The sequence below is a fragment of the Anopheles arabiensis genome, chromosome 2 (genome assembly GCF_016920715.1).
Source record: "Anopheles arabiensis isolate DONGOLA chromosome 2, AaraD3, whole genome shotgun sequence".
NCBI lineage: Eukaryota > Metazoa > Arthropoda > Insecta > Diptera > Culicidae > Anopheles > Anopheles arabiensis.
In genome coordinates this window covers 6,638,518-6,658,614 of record NC_053517.1, presented here as the reverse complement: position 1 = coordinate 6,658,614, position 20,097 = coordinate 6,638,518, and the positions used below count along the sequence as shown (strand labels likewise).

Genomic DNA, 20,097 nt, shown 5'->3' with positions numbered 1-20,097 from the left:
AGTAAAAATTATTTCAACGGTTTAGCATTCATCAACGGTCGGAAGGAAAATAAAAATAACGGCTTAATCGTAAATATTCAAACGCAACTCGTTTCGAACATCAACTGACAGCTGTCAGATTCGATCACATTTCGCCCGACGCTTCAAAAACTTCAGGGCGAAAAGGGAGCCCGCTGGCACGCACACATCGACACACGGTTTCCCCGTACAGTTTCGCCATCTTGCGGACGCCTGTAGCAACTACATCGCGCTGTACCGCTCTCGCACGCGGCACGGTCGGCCCCGGAACGAACCCCACTCACCTGGTGCCGTCTCGCTCCGTCCGCGTACATGCGGTTTCAGCACAGCAATGCCCTCGAGCCGTACGGGTGTGTGCGTGTCGCTGTCCGCGGTGGAACACGACAGAAAGAGCAAAGGAATCGTTTCGTCGCGGTTTCGGTTTGTTCGTCCGCATTATTTCCCGTTTTTTCCCAGCAAAATCGTGCAATAACCTAACAAATAGACAGTGCACGGTGCAGCGGACGTGGTGCATCGTTCGTGAGCGTGCGGGTGAAAGGTGAGCAGGCGGGGCAAAGCCGTGAAAAAAGCGATCGACGAATCGCTATCCCGCAACAGGAAAAGCGATGGAGCGGTGGTGGTAGTGCTGGTGCTGGTCGAACCTTTTTGACAAGCCGTGTGTGCCGTAGGGGCCGCGCACACACCATCGAAGATCGTAACGCGCAACGTAACACACAGATGCGGATTTCGCGATTCCGTAAGATCCGCGGAGACACCCAGAGTTGCCTGTCCCAGCTTCTTTCTGTTCGCCTCTCTGAGGCGGTGGTGTAGTGAAAAACGACCGAGGGCAAGGTGTGACGGTCGAGGCTGTGTGATTTCCCCAGCAGGGCACAGAAGAAGGTGACGAAACAGCACGAGATTGTGTGTGGCAAACTGCAGGATATTCTCTCTACTCGCCAAGGTGTTTGGAGTATGTGTGTGTGTGTGTGTTTGTGACATGGCGCTCGGGGTGGTGGTGTGTTTGTGGCCGGAATTGGGCCGCAGAGTCGGAATCCGCAACCAATGGGGGGACCGATCGGGACAGTGTGATCGCTGGGAAAGGGCCGCACATCGCCGCGACATCCGGAAGTGTGTGATGTGCTGGTTCGCAAAAGGGTGGTAGTGGTGGTGGTAGTCGTCCACATTGCCCAGCTCTCGACCGCGGTCGGCCAAGTTCACACGCATACATTGGTGTGGTGGTGTGTCGCCATCTGAACGCCATCGTTCCGTGCCAAGCGGTTCGCTCGATTCACAGCCTGCTGCTGTTGCTGCAAGGGAAAGGGTGGGGGGAGGGAAGGCGCAGTACGACGTGTAACGTAGATGGCGATGCGTATAGAAGTGGGAACGGCTAGGCTGTGGGGTGGTTGAGGATGAGAGGAATAGAAAATAGTAAGAAGCAAACGTCGTGGATCAGGGTGCAGTAAGGGGGTGAAGCAAGGGTTGGGATCCTAGCTGAGCAGGAAAGAAGCAAACTAGGAAAATAATCCAAAACGCGCAACAGACCCCTGTCGGAACTGGACTGGAACTGGTGGATGGGAACTCTGGTCCAAAGGGGGAGGGGGGGTTATGTTTTGCAAATGAAACAGACGGGAGTCGGTCGAATGACATTTTGTCAATCGTTAATCCACCTCCCCGGAGGTGATTCGAACCCTTCCTCTGCCTCTCCATTTCATCATGTGCGTCATGCTTGTGTGTGTGTGTGTATGTTGAAAAGGCAACTGGATAGGTTTGTGCAAAGATAGACAGGAAAGGCAGGGAGACAGGGGGATGCAGGGCATGTACATTTTTCACAACACACCAATACTGCAAACTCCGGCCGCTCTCGACGATCAGCATCCTTCCGCTCGAACCAAACGGCGGGTGAGGAAAGTTGTCTAATGCTAAGGGGGAAGAGGGGAACTACACCGTATGCTTGTGTGCAAGTGTGTGTGTGTGCAATGGAGCAGCATGAAAAGCCGGACGTGTTGGGCCGCGCGCAGTGTCCTTGCTCCCGATTGCTCTTGTTGTTGTGGTTGTTGTTGTTGCTGGTGTTGTGTTCGTCCCCCCCTTCAAAAGGAAGGAAGCGGGGAACGAGGTAAGCGGCGCGCGGGTGCGCTTAGAACTGTCATCCTGTTTGACAGCTCGCCGTTTGTCGGCGTTTGGTCTTTTGTGCGTTGCGGAACTGTCAGCGGCAAACAACACGAAACGTTGTTCCTTTGTTGTGTGTTTTTTTTTCCTCTCTCTCTTCTTGTTTGCACTACGACTGGAGAGTCGTTGTTGGTTTCTTTTTGTGTGCATGTGTGTGTGTGGGACATATTGAAGCGGTAAGCAGAAGGTGAGAATAATCAAGCATCCCAGCGGTGTTTAAAGGCAATTTTTAAACGGGCCGTTTTTAATTTTCTTTTATTTTTAGTTGAACAAATACGAATCAACAAGATTGCGAAATTCCCCACGATGCCTTTCTCCACTAGGCCAATTGGACGGTGATTGATTGTTTGGGTGGTGGGATTTTGCTGCACGGTGGGCAGCGATTTTGAACGAAAATTTCCGCATTAGAAGAGCAATTGTCATTCGTCTGTCCAAAGAGAGGCTCTTTACTGAGCTTAGGTTGAGGAGGTTTAAACTTCTAGACACTTGACATAATAATTGTGCGTACTGTTGCACTCATCTGCTATTGTTTCACCGACAGTTGATACGCACTTGGGCGGTTGAATTGTTCTGTTTGATTGACGTTTGCTTCATTCTGGAACCCACCTGACCGATTGGTTGTAGCGTTTAGTTGTTTTTGCTTGTCGTCCGGGAGGGAAATAGGAGAAACGCAAAGCGAAAGAGATACGTCGGAGCAAGCGGGGCTACTACGCCGCATGACGTACCGTAGCGGGAAGTGGCAAAGGTCCTTGCGTTGTGCCGATCGATCTTCGACCATCACCACACCACAACCACCGCATCCTATCATCCTCTCTCGCCTCCTTCAAAGACCATTGTTTACATGTGCTTTTGCTGCTTTCAGTTAGGCAGCAGCAGCAGCTTCATCGATCCGGCCCTTTTCTATTCGGTCTGGTGCAAACAGTGTAGCGCGCAAAAGTGTGGCTCCCTAGAGCGCGGTGCTGTAGGCAGTGTGTGGTGGTGTTGCGGAGTGAAGGTGTACCAGCAGCAGCAGCAGCAGCAGCAAGAATTATCGTCGCAGTTTGCCGCAGTTGGCCCCGCTCCGTCGGTCGAAGTGGAGTCGCCGCGCCGCGAAGAAGCGTTCGAAGCGAGTGTGTGACGACGCCACACACATCTTTGTCTCTCCCGGGCGGCCTGGCAAACGATGGCGGCGATGCTGGTGTGCAATCAACATCGTAGTAGCAGCAGCAGCAGCAGCAGCAGCCGTAGCCGAGGCAACAACAACAGCAACGTCGTCATCGTACGCGGCAGCAAGCTGCTAGTGTCGTGATAGTGGTGGAATTGATTGAGTAGTGTGCGTGCGTCCCTGCATATGTGTGTGTATATGTGTGTGTGTGTGCTTGTGATTGCCGCATGGGCCGACAAGAAAAGTTTAGTGTTTGCGATAGCGCCTGTGTCTGTCCACGCCTCTTCTCTTCCTTCCCCAACCAGCCAGCCAGCCTGCGCAACTAGTAGTAGTGCGGAAAAGTTCGGAAAATAAGCAGTGAATAGAAGAAGCAATAGAATAAGAAGAAGAAGAAGGAAAAAAGCCCGCAGTAGTGTTACACACGCCTCGGAAACCTCGCCTCGCGTTGTAGAGCATCACGTGTGTGTGAGTGTGTGTGTGTATGTGTCTGTGCTACAGCGTGTATGTGTATAGAGAGTGTAGTGAATTTGTATGTGCACCACCGGGCGTACCATACTGCTGATTCGCGACGGATAAATCGCGGATCAATTCGCAAAGAGTGAAAAAGAAAAAGAAAGAGAAAGAAAGAGCAGGAGAGAGTATTGTTTACCCAAAAAAGATCGTTTGTGTACCAGTGTATGTTTGTGTCAGTGAAAGGGCCAGCGTGCACGGGAAGAATACGGGAAGAAAAACTTAGTGAGTGTGTGTTGTTTTTTTTTCTTCTGTCGTTCCCTCTCGCCTCCTATCTCTCTCCCCAGCAAAGAGCCGATAGAGCGTGTGAGTGTGTGTCAACGCGCGCGCGTGTGTATGTGTGTGTATGGGGGGCGGGTTGTGTGTGCGCAGCGAAATGTATGTATGCCACGATAATGATGGCGGTTGCGAATGCGATGATTGATAAGAATGTTGTGCGACCGTCCGCATCGTCGTCATCATCAGCACAAGCAACAGCAACAACAGCAGCAGCAGCAACAGCAGCTTTATCATCAGCAACAGCCCCGTCATCAGCCACCACCCTTCGTGTGTGGTAGTGTGTGCGCGCGGGTGCCAAAGTCATCCAATTTATACCAAATCCCTTCGCGTCTCGTCGGCGGCTTAGTGGAGCGTGTGCGCGCGCTTGCGTTCGCGCATTAGTGTGCGTGTATTTGCCTGTGTGTGTCTGTGCCGTAACGGCCGGAGGAGAACGGCCTCTTTGTGAGTCGGTGGGCCGAAAGTGTGATTGTGTGAGTGTATTGTGTGTGTGATTAAGGCGAATTCGCATACAACAGTAGCAGCGGCAGCAACAACTCCCCATCGGTGCTGCGCCAAACCATCAACACACACACATCCGGGGAAGCAGGAAGTGCGAAAGCACCATTTCCTCGTCCAAACTCCCGGAACCGACCGACGGAACCGTGTGTGTGTGTGTGGGGCACGGCTTTGCTTTGGTGCAAACGACACGACGCCACCTTTCGAAAACGGCCGCACGCGCGTACCCAGCATTAGGATAGCAACAAAGTAAGCATTTTCAGAAGTTCCCTTTTCGTACGTCACTGGTTTGTGGGCTGGGTGGTTAAGCTGGAGGTTTTCGGGTCGGGGTCGGGGTCGGGGGGAGGTTGCCATGTACACATAATCCGGCCTGTAGAGATGAACTACCTCCCCCTGCCCTGGGGTTCGAGCCCGAATCGAATGGGGGTGATTGTTTTTCCAGCTTGTTTTTGTTCGTTAGTCATAATCACATCTCACAACAGTGGTGGTTGTGCGCTGAGGGAGCAGAGCTGAACTGGAGGACAATAATGGGGATCACTCATGGCTCGTGAAGCAGGAGCATTTTGTGTGTGTGTGTGTGGTACATAATAATCCGCTTTCAATAGGTTATGCTCAAACCGCCAAAGCGTTGTTGATACGCGCACAGTTCCGTTTCATTCTTGTAACGGGTTCAAGCAGCAAACGGAACAGAAGGCAACTTATGTACGGCACATTCACCTGGACTGATGGTGCCACACCCGCTGGAGTCTCTTCTTCCCACCTTTGTCCAATGTATAATGGCGTGATTACTCCCACATCATCAATAATTGACCACGCACGTGCAGCAACTCGTGTGATTTACTTATATTCAGAACAGAAAAGAACAAAGAAAAGAGAAGGTCCTCTGTATCAATTTTGTGCCACTCTTTTCAAAACTCCACAACAATTCCACGTGACACGTCTAGGCCGAACACGTGCTTTTGGTAATCGTAGCAAAAGATCTGCCCTCCCGTTTTGTTAATGCAAATCCACCAAAACATTAGATGGTGGCAGTTTTTTTTTCGGCAAAATGGAAATGCTCCACGGAACAAATTTGTGACGAAACCATTTTACTTTTCAAAGTGGTCCCATTAATTCAAGCTTGTGCGACTGTCTGTCGGAAGCGCCTGCTCACGTGTATGCTGTGCGTGAAATTGGATGGACGATTGCCTCAAAAGACCCTCCAGAGCGTTTAGATAGGGAGTGGGCGTCCATAAAATTACGCCTCGGTGAGGTTTACTTGTTATCGCTTGATTTTAAATTCAAACTATCAACATACCTTGATATTGAACCATTAAAGCATTCCTGCAAGGGTATGCGAGTCGCGAAAACTTTGCCAGCATGAGAGTTCCGTACTTCACATACTCAGCACCTGGCTGTCACTTGGTTTGACATACAAGAGCTGCAACTTTGTTGCTGTTGCTAGCACAAGAGGAAAAAGTGGATGATTTGCTGTCGAATCTCAACAATCAAAATCGACCCCGGGGAAGGCTTTGTGTAAGACATGTTTCTAAAAGTTTCACAACAGAGGGTGAAAGGGAAGAAGGATTAGGTGCTGGGTGACGGGATTGAAAAGCGCGATGGTGAATTTAAACAACGGGTTTGCTTTTCAGGTGTGGAATTGAGGGAAGATTGTTGCCTTTACCTTCTTTACACGATTGGTGGGCTTAGAATATCCCTCTTGGCGAGACATAGCACTGTTGCTGGGGATGTTTTACCAACTCAAGCTTTTCTAATAACAAATAAGTCGAATCGAGATGAGATTCGAACCCCTACATTTGTTAATTCATCTTCTACTCCACGATGTTCCTCTAAGAAATACACCAAGAAGAAGAAGAAGGAGTGGGGTGCTCTCTGGAGCGCCCTTATGACTCTGATCCAATTCCAGCAATTGTTAGTATGATTCCGACTCCTATAAAATCGGAATCACTAGTTCCGCCCGGAGTTGGAATCGTTTGGAGTCGTCCAGAGTCGTCCGGAGGTGTCTGAAATCATCTGGAGTCGCCCGGAGTCGTCCGGAGTTGTCCGGAGTCATCCGGAGTCATCCGAAGTCATCCGGAGTCATCCGAAGTTATCCGGAGTTGTCTGAAGTCGTCTGGAGTCTTCCGGAGACGTCCAAAGTCCACAGCAGTTATTCGGAGTCGTCTGGAGTCTTCCCGAATTCGTCCGGAGTCCTCTACAGTCGTCCGGAGTTGTCCTGAGTCATCCGGAGTTGTCCGGAGTTGTCCGGAGTTCACCTGAGTCTGGCTCCAAACAACTCCGGTTTCCTCCGGACGACTACGACTCTGGACGACTACGACTCCGGAAGACTCCAGATGACTTCCAGACGGTTCCGGGCAATTCCCGACAACTCCATACGATTCCAAAAAGCTCCGGCTAATGCTGGGCGGACCTACCTTTCAGCGTCAGCTCAGAAATTTACGGAGTAGTACCGCAGTTGACACCGGATCTTTACCCATCACTACACCGAACATGCTGCTGTATTCCTTGCGTGTTTTGCACCCACACCCACCCACAGCGAGAGGATCTTTCTTTTCCACGAAGAAGAGAATCGCACAGCGTGTAGGCATCAAAGACCTTTGTGTCCTCTATGGTCTCTGACTCCCCTCGCTAGTGCCCACGATGCGCTGCGGTACGAAAGGTACGAAACACTGCATGTGTGTGTGTGTGTGTGTGGGAGTTTATACTAACAGTGGAATGTTTTCGCTTCGTTTAGATCCTTCTTCTGCGAAGCTCGTGCTGTTTGCATCTTCATTTCAGCTTCATGGGCGTATCGCAATGTTTTTCTCTTATTCCTCCTCTGCTCGAGCCACCTCTAAGGGTCACCGAGGAGGGGGGACAAAAAAGGGCAGCCCCATGCTTTCTCGAATGTAACATTTCCCATTGGCGGATGCTGGTGGAATTGCAAAGAAAATAGACACTCACACACTCACTCACTCAACCACACACACACACACACACACACACACACACACACACACACACACACACACACACACACACACACACACACACACACACACACACACACACACACACACACACACACACACACACACACACACACACGCCTTCAAAAGGGCTCCTTTGTGGCATTTCCCTATAAAAGGGCGCTGGGCTCGGTTTCTCCCTGCACACTGTTGTGTGGCGCTTTATGACGTCTGTGGCGGTTGATTTATTGACGGATCTGCAAACGGGCTGCAGGGCTGCAGGGCCACAGTAGTGGGCGGATGAGGCGATGGGCCTATGCGATTATCCATGCCACCGGGTGGGGTGAGAGCTCTGTGGGTGGAAGCAGCAAAATACCTGCATCATTATAGGTGCGCCTCGATGGGGGGTGGTGTCTTGAGGTTCGCTGCTGACTGTCGCAGACATTGTCCCCGGGTGCAGCTCCAATCCCGGGAAGAACACTGCTGATGAATAATGCAATAGACCAAGGGACGCAACGGGGGGGGGGGTAGCTTTTCCGGCTTGGTGACTCGGTGTGTGTGTGCGCGCATCACGTCGTTGGGCTATTGTTCTCGGTACATTGTCTTGTTGGAGTAGAACCTGAAGCAGAGAGTATTAAATGTTTTTTTTAATAAACAGAACAGTTTTAGGTGTTGTTCTTTCTTGGCACACACGTCTGTCTCTGGAGCTGCTACGTCTTATAACGCGAGTGTGTGTGTGCGGCAAGAAGACAGACCAATGTGTGGACGTACGATAGTTGCCGGAAAGAGTGGTCTAACATGAAGATGAACCCCTTCCCACACGGCATGGTTGCTAAGCGCCGATTATTCATCTTCATCATCATCTCCATCCCCTGCCCTCCATAACGATGCGGTTGCGAGCGCCCCCAGCATATGATCGGATTGAAATTGATCTCCACTCTTTTGCCCGCGTTTTGTTCTCCGATCGCTCACGCGCGGGCACTGTATGCTGGGTTTTGGAAGATGATGGTAAAGATCATTAGCCGTCGGGTAGGGAGAGGCCAAAGGGAAGGTGAAAACCATCCTCCACACGGCCACCTAGCCGTAACGTGCTAGCTCAAAGAACATAAAATTGTTAAACCGCCACTGCTCCGTCTATTTTATAACCGGATCGCGAGGATCAAGCAACCCGCAGGCAGCTTCGAGAAGACGAGGGCGCGCGATAGATAATCCAACGGCTAGGCCCCAATAATAGAAGGGCGCCGAACGAAAGTAACACTCCACAGCAAAAAAAGGCAGCTAAAGAGCGATGAAAAGGCGCGCTTTCGGTTCGTCTTGAGCCCCTGTAATTGACCCTCCCGCGATGCTGGTGTGTGGACTCGGCGAACGAGAAAAAAGAAAAGCAACAAAAACAGATTCCTGGAGATGTTGAAATTCATCTCTCTCCCTCTGCTGCCGGCGGCGGCACGGTGGCTTTTCAGGGTCGTCGTCCATGTTTTCTTGCTGCCGCTTGGAACGTCGGTCGATTATGAGATGCTGCTGCTGCAGCGAAGGATGAGAAGAGGCGAAAGAGACGAACCCCAGCACATCGCGTCGATGTAAAAAGCTCACCGCGCGCGGACCGATGATCGTGAAGGGATGGGGAAATGATCACAGAGCGCGCCAACTCGATCGGTCGAGGTGTCCCAGTGGAGTAGAATATAATTGTGTCTTTTTTTTTGAGGGTATCCTCTTTCATCAAGCCTGATGCCGGTGTGTGCGGTGGTTTCAGCCGAAATTGTGAAGTAATCAGTCCTTTCTTTTGGATCCATCACAGTCGGAATGAGTAAAGTGTTGATTTTTATTGATCTATAATCGTCATAGGAGGAGCGTTGGATTGGTGTTTATTTGTTGTTTTTTTTTGGGTCGAAAAGGCAATAAAAATATTGCTTATTTATTGGACTTTCCAAAACCAGTTCCTGTTATTGACAGTTGCATGACAGTTTATGTGTTAAATGTGATAAATATGAAAATAATTTCAATCTTATATTAGTACAGGATTTGCATCTTGCTCCTCTACGAGATTATTTCCTGGTCATGGCACCAATATTCATTGAATTTTAATATTTTTTTCGTCGTACATAAAACTGAAATCGAATGTGGAATACTTTCTCGAAATAATCTCCTACCGCTTGCTCCAAATGAAATCATTTCCAGGTGTAAACTGCACTTACTATGAATGTTATCCTGGTCACGGCACCAGACAACCATTTCGTTATGCCATCTCCAGAATGCCAAACCACTGTTTCGACGTGTGATAAAATGCTTCCAATCGATTCCAGTCCTGTCGGCTTCCCATGATACCAGCTCCTCAGTGAAGGGGGGAAACACTGCCCCCTCCCCCCTGTCCCCTCATTCCCATTTTCGGTGTTGTAACTCCACTTGGAAATGTATGCGTGACCGCTGCGCAAATAAACACGAATTGAGGACAGGTAAATATTGATGATTGAACACACGGATGCGCCCGGGCATGGGGTGCGCCGCAACGCTGACAAAGGGAGAGAACACCCCTTCACCCGCCGGGGTAAATGTTAGAAGAATCAGCGCCTTTGTGTGACTTCGGGCGTCGGCGTGAAGTGTGTTTGCCAGGGGTCGGCTGGGGGGGGGTTTTAGGAGGAGAATGTGTGTACCGAGCTCCTCCTGGGGTCCGGTTGTGGAGCGATTTTGTTAGTTGGTAGTTATACACTACTATTCATTCTGCTTTGCGAATCGAAACGATAACTCTGTCATAATCCATTAGAAATTATTTGCTTTAGACGTCATCAAAAACGAGTTCCGAATTTCCGCTCATTGTACTCCCCTTTTTCCTTCAAAAAGCTTTTTTTGCTGTTCGCTCCCCGTCGTGTGTGAATGCGTTAAGAGTATGTGTGTCTTTCCCTCTTCTTCCACCATCGGACGTGTGATACCCATTTCGCAAATGTGTTCCAATAAATTTGCAAACAATTTCCTTCGTTCCCGCGCCGGCCGCCGCCTCGATCACCCTTTTCCGGTGCCGGTTACCAAAGCCACGCACACACACACACACACACACACACGCTTACATTGAGATGAGTGATGTTTCTCATCCTCTTGCTGCTGCTCCCCATCCGCTCCGGGCTCCAGGGGGATGACCTCTCGAGCAGCCCATTGGCCCTGCGCGTGTTGGATGGGGGGCGAGAGGTTTGCAATGGGCGCACGGGAGCGATGGGTGAAGGAAACGGGAACAAATTTAACATTTAGATCACGTTTACACACGCACTCACAACCACACACCTTGATATAGTGTGTCTGTGTGTGTGTGTGTGAGTGTGTGGAGAGCTAAATCGGGATGACCACAGAGCGGAACCGATGCGATTACAGCTGCTGCTGGTGCTACTGCTACTGATTCTTCCTGCCCCAACTTCCTCCCGAGGCCTCTGTTTAAATTTGCACACACATACACACACACACACACACACACACGGTCGATGGAGCGATTGCAACCCTTGAGCTCACGTTGAGTGCCGGGTGATGAAAATGAAAACGGATCGAAGCCGCCGCGATGGGAAACGCGGCTTAAACGCACGGGGATCCAAACCTTGGGATGGATCCATATCCATTTCGCTCGTTACCTTCCCCATCCCTTGCCTACTCCGTTTACTTCCCCCTCCCTGACTCTCCATCAAGCCATTGGGGAGGGAGCAACCCTTTTACCGTGCCCAGGTCAGGTCAGTGAGCTTTTCCTTTTGCTCTTATTGGTTCAGTTCTGTGCTCTTCTCTTTCCGTTTTCTCTTGCATTCGCTCTCTCTCTTTCTCTCTCTCTCTTGCTTCATGTGTTTGGCGATTTATTCTAGCGCAAAGAGAGTGTGTGTGTGTAGGGCTTCTGGAAGGGCCAGCCCGATCGTTCATCATAAGCAGGCCGGCACACACGGTCGGCTTGGGAAAGCAGGGGCCGAATGGAAGTTTATTACGTCCGTCCCTTTTCCAGCGCCATTCCATTAGATCGTGTTGCGATGGAGGGGGAAGGAGGCCCTTTCCCGGTGGGGTTTCGCAACTGGCGGGGCACATGGTTTTAAAATCGTTTCCACGCGGCCAATTTATGTACGGCATCCTCGTTTGCTGCGCTTTCGCGCTCCCTCTTTCATCGATCGTGCCAAATGGGAAAAAGGAGCAGGCCCCGCTCCCGGGCGTTATGTTGGGCTGCAGGAGGGGGCCATCCGAAGCGTGTTCGTTTATCATGTTTTGCTGCGTGTGTGTGGTGCTTGTGCTTGCGCTTTTTACGCTAATCGCTTTTGGCTTCTTCACTTCGTAACGCCACACCACGAGGACGAGGAGGATAGAAGCAGAAGGGTGGAACTTGCTTCAAGTTGTTGTTTTTTTTCTGCGTTTTGGTTTTGCTTACATTTGATGTGGTCACAGTGTTTTCTTGTAAATTAAGTACTGTTGAAATTCTGCACCCACCCTTACGAGGGTCATGGACATGGAACGTTTTTAATGCCCTAGCGCAGCTCACACGCCTTTGCTGGTGTGGGTTGCTGCTGCGATCAGCATTAAATGAAATGAATAATAGACATTTATGCTGTGATACCTTTCGTTTTTTTTGCTTCGCCCCACCCGCTTCAATGATTTTGCTTGACAAGCAGACAACAATGATTGAAGAAGAGGGGGTTGAAGAGGGCGGAAAATGTACAGTTATTTCTTGGCCCTTAAAGCAGCATATCACCAGTTCGCAGACTTTTTGCAGAGGGCTCATTGGTTTTCCCTTGATGAGACAGCAAAAGTCGACTGGTTAGAACTAGTGATGGGTAAAGTTGGCTCCTAACTCCAAAAATTTCGTAACCAACTCTGGTAGGTCGTCTTACATTATACGGAGCTGTTTGGAATTGTTTGGAGCCGTTCGAAATCGCCTGAAGTCCTCTGGCGTCGGAGTCATCCGGAGTTGTTCAGAGTCATCCGGAGTTATCCGGAGTCATTCGGAGTTATCCGAAGTCATCCGGAGTCATTCGGAGTCATTCGGAGTCGTCCGTAGTTGTCCGGAGTCGTCTGGAGTCGTTCGGAGTCGTCCGAAGTTGTCCAGAACACCAATGTCGGAGGGGTCCGGAGTGAGCCGGAGCCATCCAGAGTCATCTGGAGTCGTCCGGAGTCGTTCGGAGTCTGCAGGAGACGGCCGGTGTAATGTTTTTGTGATCATTTGCAACGACTCCGACGATGTATACTCAGGACAACTCAGCTTTGGCTGGAGTCGAAATCGGATTAACTATAACTATATAGGAGTTATGGGTGCCCTCCAGAGAGCACATCACTTATTACATCGAGCTGAGTTGTGCAAAATGTGAGCACCAAAAGTTTCGGTAACGGTGAAGTAGCATTATGAAGCAATTTGTAAATGTAAACACATCACAATGGCAACAAAGCTTTTTTCTTTCATTAGTTCGAAAAATAAGATACATACTACCTTCGTTAATAAAACTGTAAAATAGAATAGAAACTCTTCGTAAATAGTTACTTTATAAACTTAGTTTATGAAGAATTCCACTTTACAATATTTCATGAAACTTTGCTCGCCAATATCAACATATTTTATAACACATCCAATCTGCTCTAACCAAACTTGAATGCAGCAGTAGTCAACACAACCATCCATTGCCATCTACTGGGGATTGCTAATCCATATGCCAGCCACCTAACTTTCAATCATAAAAGATCATAACTGACTGGCCCTTTGTCCCCCGAGCACCAAGAGACGGCGCCACCAACGTTTTCGGGCCAAGTCTAGCAGCAGCTTGCTATTGAGGCTCTTGTACAACAACAAAAAAATGGCATAAATACGGTTTAAAGTCATTCGAAGCAAAATGAAAAGCCCTCTCCGCCGCGTCCCGTTACACACTTTCCGATTCCCCCCCCCCCCCCCTTCTCTGTCATCGCTGCTCCCATTCTCCTTCCGCGGACGCAGTCGCGCAGCATTTCCAAGCTCCGGTAGAAACCGTTGGAGAAAAGCCATGGAGAAAAGCGTACCCATTTCCATATTACATTGTTTGATATTCTCTACCCAAGTGTGCGTGTCTGTGTGTTTAGTTGGGAGCCACTGGGGTTACTTTTTGCTTGGTTTATGCTTTGGTTCTTTGCTTCCTAGCCGCTGCTCCATGGAGGCCTGTGTGTGTGTGTGTAAAACAAGCAAACTTTTCCCGTAACTCAATTTATATCGCCCAAGTGGCCGCTGTCGGTTGTTATTCTTCCCGGAGGAGAAGGAGAAGGAGGAAACGGGAAGGGAACAAGCAACGTCGATGGGGTGGCCTAAAAGCTCTTTGAAGAGTGGGGGGCTGCTCGTGGGAAGTCCCCAAGTGATGGGAGTCGGCGAACAACGAACTGTTGAAAGTGGCGAAGAATTCCTACGGTGCTGCCGCACGAACACGAGAGGATCCATTCCGCCGGCGTTGGCGTAGTATTTGACATTGTGTAGCTCGTTTACTCATCCAATTATGTAGTGCCTTTCCCGCCTGCCCTCCCATCAACCCATCCGCGGGGTGTGAACGCCGCCCAGGGGTTCAAGGGTTGTCGCAATGGGAAGGATAAGAGTGTGATGAACCGTTTTATTCTTTCCTTTCCAGTCACACATAGGCACAGACACACAGGAGACCACGCAGGGACACAGTTTATACATGTAGAACACTGGCCGGCGTCACCATAAACTATGCGAAATACACTACCGGGAGTGTGACAGAGAGAGAGAGAGAGTAAAAAAGAGAGTGTTTTGGTAGGGGAGAACACATAAAATCGAACGCAATGGCATAGACACGTTGGCGACTATTGGTATGTGTGTGTGCTTTGTTTTGAGTGTGGCAAGTGGAGTGGGAGAAGGAAGGGGGAACTGTGATCACAGTCGCCAAGGAGAAACTTTCCATACGATAACATTACCCTGGGAATGGTGTCCTTTTGAGTTACAACATTGAATTTCAACCAGCTCTGGGGAAAGGAATTGAATTTTTTTTGTCTGTGCGTTGGATTATAAGATATTTTGGAATTGATTCTATGGATGTATTTGTCTTTAAATTTCTATTTTCGTCCTCTATAATCCCCTCCGTTCGTTTTCAATAGAAATATTTAATTATCCATTTTTTAAAGACTATTTCTCAAGAGCAGACTAAAGAGTTGATGAGAAAAAAGCAAATGAGAGCAAAATTATGCGCAACAAAAATATAAAAAATAACAATTCCACATCAAATCAGCGTGGTATCAGAAAGGAGGAAGCAAGGAAATGCTACGGCAAAGCTATAGAAATTGGCCAACGGTAACATAATTGCGGGCCAGCGGAAAAGAGGAAATTGTGCAAAAGATGGGCAAGAGCAACGATTGGGCCTAGCACGATGTTGGTAGGCATCCATTCCCGACTAATCTTACCGGGTGTGGAAGGTGTGGTGTGCACAGGTGTGAAATCGGAAAACGCAAACGCTAACAGCATAAAGATGTAATAGAGCGAGCATTGAAAGATGGCTGCAGCGACAAGTCTCCCCACCCGCGCTCACATTGCACTCGCACATGTCTTTTTGAGGTTACGGGTCATGGGACGGACAACAATAGATGTTGGAGCATGGGAGAGGAAGAAAAAGAATCTCCTTTCCCTTATGATGGGCCGCCTTTTTGCCCACCTTTTGCGATTGCAAACGTCTGGGAGGAAGTTATTGCTGCGAAGGAATTGATAAGTTGCGGATGATAAGCTGCACGTGCGTTTCCCTTATATATTGTTAGTTTAGCTAATTCTGATACAGCAACGGTGGGGAAAGACACAATTCATTTCTGCGTTTTTCAACAGTGCAGTACAAAAACTGTTGAGTGACATTTACATATTGTGTACGCACTTATCTATTCATCGGGGAGGGTTACAGTTGAACGGTAAAGATGCTGCACCATCCCACTCTCACAGCCGAGACATGATGTGTTTCCACGTACTGCTTCCCATCCATTTCCAGCGCTGTCCGCAGTTGCATGTTGCCTAAATTGGTTCGTGTTGTGCCGTGGGGCAAGAACATGTTTCTGGTTTACCGCTGGAGCTCAAACCACGGCTCCGCGCTGCTCCGTGCTTCATCGAAGTTGTCGGGGCTTATGGTACAACTATAAGGTGGTAGCGAGAGGGGACAACAGGGAGAAGCAATAGTTCGAATGTGATGGAATCATAACCAATGGATGCAATTTGTTATGCTTCTGAGATACGTTGGCAATGGCGGAAATGTTGTACGTCCTTTGGGTATTGTACTTTATCCTTCTCCATGCTGCCCAAAAAGAGAGAATCGATATCTTTTCGTAAGGTTCTGGAGAGACTATACTCATTGGGATGTAATAGTTTGATTTAATAATTGGTTAAAAGTTCAATATTCTTCTACTAAGTTTATTGGCTCTTAATGCTGAATTGTTTGTAGAGGTGGGTGTAAATGTAACCCGACAATCCTCCAAAGAGACTACAAAGAAGCACCCATATGAAAATATCTTAAATTCCTCACCCTGGAATGTGTATGGTGGTGCAGCCAAAAGGGTTTGAAGAAACAAACGGCCTGGTTGGGGCTACAAAATGAAAGACGCTGTGTAAATCGCCCATCGGTCGGTCGGTGGTGGTGGGCTGGCAAATGTACCACGTAAAGGCTGCGTCTGCTTTTCGATTCGCTTTATTATTGCGAGATATTTCAACCATTCCCCAGCGTCTAGGAGGGGGTGAAATACTTTCGATTGAATTCTGCGACGGATCAAACAACATCCCAACATCCCGGGCGTTCGGGGGGGAAATGAAGGCCCAAGCCGAAACAAACCACACAGGGATTGTATTTGCATGGGCATATGGTATGTAAGTATGTGTGTGTGTGTGTGTGAGTGCACCAAAATAAAAAGGCCCTTATGATTGAGGGCCACGTGTGGGTGCCCGTTGCGAAGCAACTTCGCAATTTCGCCGTAAGGAAAAGAGATTGGAATTGCTCTGCATATAACAACCACCGCCGCCACAGCAGCACCGAACGAACATGATTGGATGTTGCTTGTTTCCTGGCGTCGTGTTGTGAGCCACAGCTAGTGGAAAGGATTTGCCGATCGACCAGGGAAAGAGAGAAAAACGCGGATGAAGGACTTGTTTACCCGAATATGGCCCAGGCAAGCTCTGGGAATTGTTTGTTTTTATTATCGTTATTATTATAATAATGCTCGAGGCGTAGTGGGACACCGCCTTGAGAGCTTGTAGATGCTGATAGGCTGGTCTGGAGACTTTCCCCGGATATTCGTGTTTTGTAGCCAGGATTTGTCGACAAACCCGAGAGAGCCTCCATATCGAATATGTTGGATGTATCGTTTGGGATATGCATATTGATTGGATTTTAAAATATATCTCATGTGTCAGCATTCAATTATTGCATGATGGTGCAATGAGTTGAATGAATCACTGCTGCCTTAATATTAAATACAAAATTTTCTGGATGGTCCGGGGTCCACCCAAATCAAGATTATTGATTGACCTCAATTATTCTAAAAGGGTGTTGTAATGGTGTGTACATTAGTGATGGGTAAAGTTGGCAAAAATCCGGAATCGACTCCGATCCGACTCTGATCAATTCGCAATCGACTCCGGAAGGTAGGTCCGCGCGGCAATATCCGGAGTCGATAGGAATCGTCCAAAAAGGCCCGAAGTCGTTCGGAGTCGTTCGGAGTCGGAGTCGTCCAGAGTCAGAGTCGTCCGGAGTCGGACCCGTCCGGAGTCGGTGTCGTCCGGAGTCGGAGTCGTCAGGAGTCGTTTGGAGTCGTTCGGAGTTGTTCGACTCCAGACGACTCCGGACGACTCCGAATGACTCCGGGCGGATCTAGTGGATCCATTTCGCCGGATTCGGAATCGAACTAACAATAGTCGGAGTCGGATCGGAGTCGTGGGTGCGCGCTCCATACAGCACATCACTAGTCGCTAGACAGCACAGCACATCACTAGAACTCTCTTCTCTACTTGCTCTTGGTTGGAATTGAACCTTCGATCTGTTGCGTGCAAAACAGTGCCCTTGTTCCCGGCACCATTTGTACTCCTTCGTTGTAGCATGCAGCAGAGGTATAAAAGCCAACTGATTAGGCGACCAAATACACTTTTTTGATGTGTACATTTAACTAGGAAAAAACTTTCTTCTTTTCGATATATTCTTTTCGATTGACGAGGGTAATGAAGGAATTATACCCAACATTTCCACACTTCCACACCTACCGCCACTGTTTTGTGTGTTCCATTGTTTTTGTTTCGCCCTCCCTGTTTCGCCCTCGTTTTGCTCTCTGCAGCTGCGTTCAATTAAAACATTCTCTTCAGTGTCTGGCCCTGGGTGGGCGGCGGGCACTTGTTGAAGGTGCAGGGAGAGTACAACATTTTATCCCCCGGACGTGTTCGCTGCACCGCGCCTTGCTTTCCTCTTGAACTGTATCTTTTACCATGGGAGCAGTGTTTTAATGCGAATTTCATTCATTCACACCCCCCGGGGGGCCAGGCGGGCCACAAATATCGCAAATATCTGGTGCGATCTTTCGGCACTAGCGCGCGGCGTGTATTTGTTTGGTTTCGGTTGAGCGTGATTTGCTGCGAGACAGGCTATGTAGACTTGCTGTTCCTTCTTCCATCGCTTGGAAAGCTTGAAATGCTTTGCCTCTCCCCCATTCAACTTGTTGCTTGAATGAAATGTGCACGGCGTTAAATAATGTTTCATTTTCATTTCCTTTTTTGCAATGTATAAATGTGTGTTGCATAGCATAAATCATTCCAACCGATTTGATTGTAACACAAAACACATTTCCTCTTCCGTGGTTCAACTTTTTTGCATTTCTTTTTTTTATGCCATTTACATCAACATAATTTGATATGAATTGTTCGTGTGTCTGTGTGTGTGTGTCTTTGTGTCTGACCGTGGTTGCCACACATCGAAAAAGTTGCCACATATGTTTTGTGACAACCAACAACGGCGGGACGACGACCACCAACGGAAACCGACGGGACGACGCGCAGTACGAATTCTCAACATGAAAGCACCGCTAAAGTCCCTCCGCCGCTCCCTTTTCCCCTCTCCGCCACCATCAAGACACAACAAAAACAAACAGCGCGGGCCAAAACCCACTGCCTGCCAAAACTCTAGCGAGATCAACCAGCAGCGCAACAAAACAAGCACAGCAGCAGCAGCAGCGGGGGGATGCAAAGCAAACGTTGCAAAACAAACAAACAAACAAACAAACAAACACATGCAGACACACGGAATGACCTCACAGTTCATTAGCACACAAGTTCGCGGCGTGGCTCTGGTTCGGGTCGCCGCGGAATCTCGTTATTAACGTTTCGTGCGGATTTGTGCGACGAAAGCGGGTGTGGTGAAGAGGGAGTTTTTTTCCCCTTCTCGAAATCACACATCAGTGTGAGAGTAGGAGAGAGAGCGATAGAGATACAGGTGAGAGTGTGGGAGTTACATCCTAACATTCGAATCGAATACCGACTCAATCATTACGGTCCTTTCTGCGTGATTTATTCTGGCCGCCGCGCTTCAGCTCGAGACATACACAGGGTTTACCGACTTATTTTAAAGTTGATGACCATGTCTTTTTTATTTTTGGAATAATTAAATTAGGAATAACAATATTCTACTCATCATGCTTCTTCTTCTCCTAGTTGGCGTAAACGTCTTTCGCGGACATGTTGGCCTATACAGGCTTTCGAGACTTAATTCATTACACCACGCAGCCGGATAGTCAATCCTTGCTATCGGGGGACGGTCCATTCTAGGCTTGAACCCATTGACGGGCATGTTATTGAGTCGTTCGAGTTGACGACTGTACCACGGGACCGCCCCGACTGCACTCATCATGCAATAATCTTAAATTTCACATCTGACTGAATGCTAGAAGTATAGAAGAAGTAAAATTTTTGGTACTTAAACATAATAGACTTTTTACATGACTCTTTTAACTCGTTGGTCGTGGTTGAGCAAAGGGGAATTAATAATGTATTAATAATACACCATAATTTGCATGATTTTTGCGCTTCCGTTCGGAGAAACCCTGCCATTTTCGATGCGTAATACTGATCTAGATGAAGGAACGCCGTTCCTTCGTGTGGGACGTGAAGAATCGGCAAGACGAAGCCACCGATCATAGGTCACTTTAACGAATGCTTGCGTGTGTGTGTGACTGTATGTGTTTGCTCGCGTTTGTACACAGTTCTGTCCGATTTGAGTAGGTGGTGTCCGGGTGGAGGGACACCAAACGATCAGCATCCGCGCACTGATTTCATCCCAACCTACCTCCTCTCCCAGGTCGCTTCTCTTCTCTTTCTTTCTGGGCAATGTAGAGGCGAAGCGATAGAAACAAAAAAACAAATCGATGCCAATGGCGCGCGTCCAACACTGATAACCTTTTTTCGGGCGGCTTCCATTTTTGCCGACGATCACACACACACGCACACACTGCGCCAATGTCCGTCTCTCTCTTTCTCTGCTGTGGGCGTACGTGTGTGTTTATGTGTGTGGTTTAACACTGGGGTCAAACCTTTTCTGTGCGATGATGGGCGCTGGAAGCAGCCGCATATGCCTCACACGG

General features: G+C 48.8%; 1 protein-coding gene across 6 annotated transcripts in view; it reads left to right on the top strand.

Annotated features, from left to right (window-relative positions):
* Positions 1-352: 352 nt before the first annotated feature.
* The window catches only part of LOC120897348, an 87,609-nt gene continuing 67,864 nt past the window's right edge, over positions 353-20,097 (top strand). For 2 of the 6 annotated variants that reach the window (XM_040302174.1, XM_040302168.1), the window contains exons 1-2: positions 355-556; positions 3,026-4,840. The gene's annotated coding sequence lies outside the window, so the exon portion shown is untranslated. Of the gene's footprint in view, positions 557-771; positions 898-3,025; positions 4,841-20,097 lie in introns of those variants that run through there. The other 4 variants (XM_040302175.1, XM_040302169.1, XM_040302172.1 and 1 more) reach the window with 4 other exon arrangements.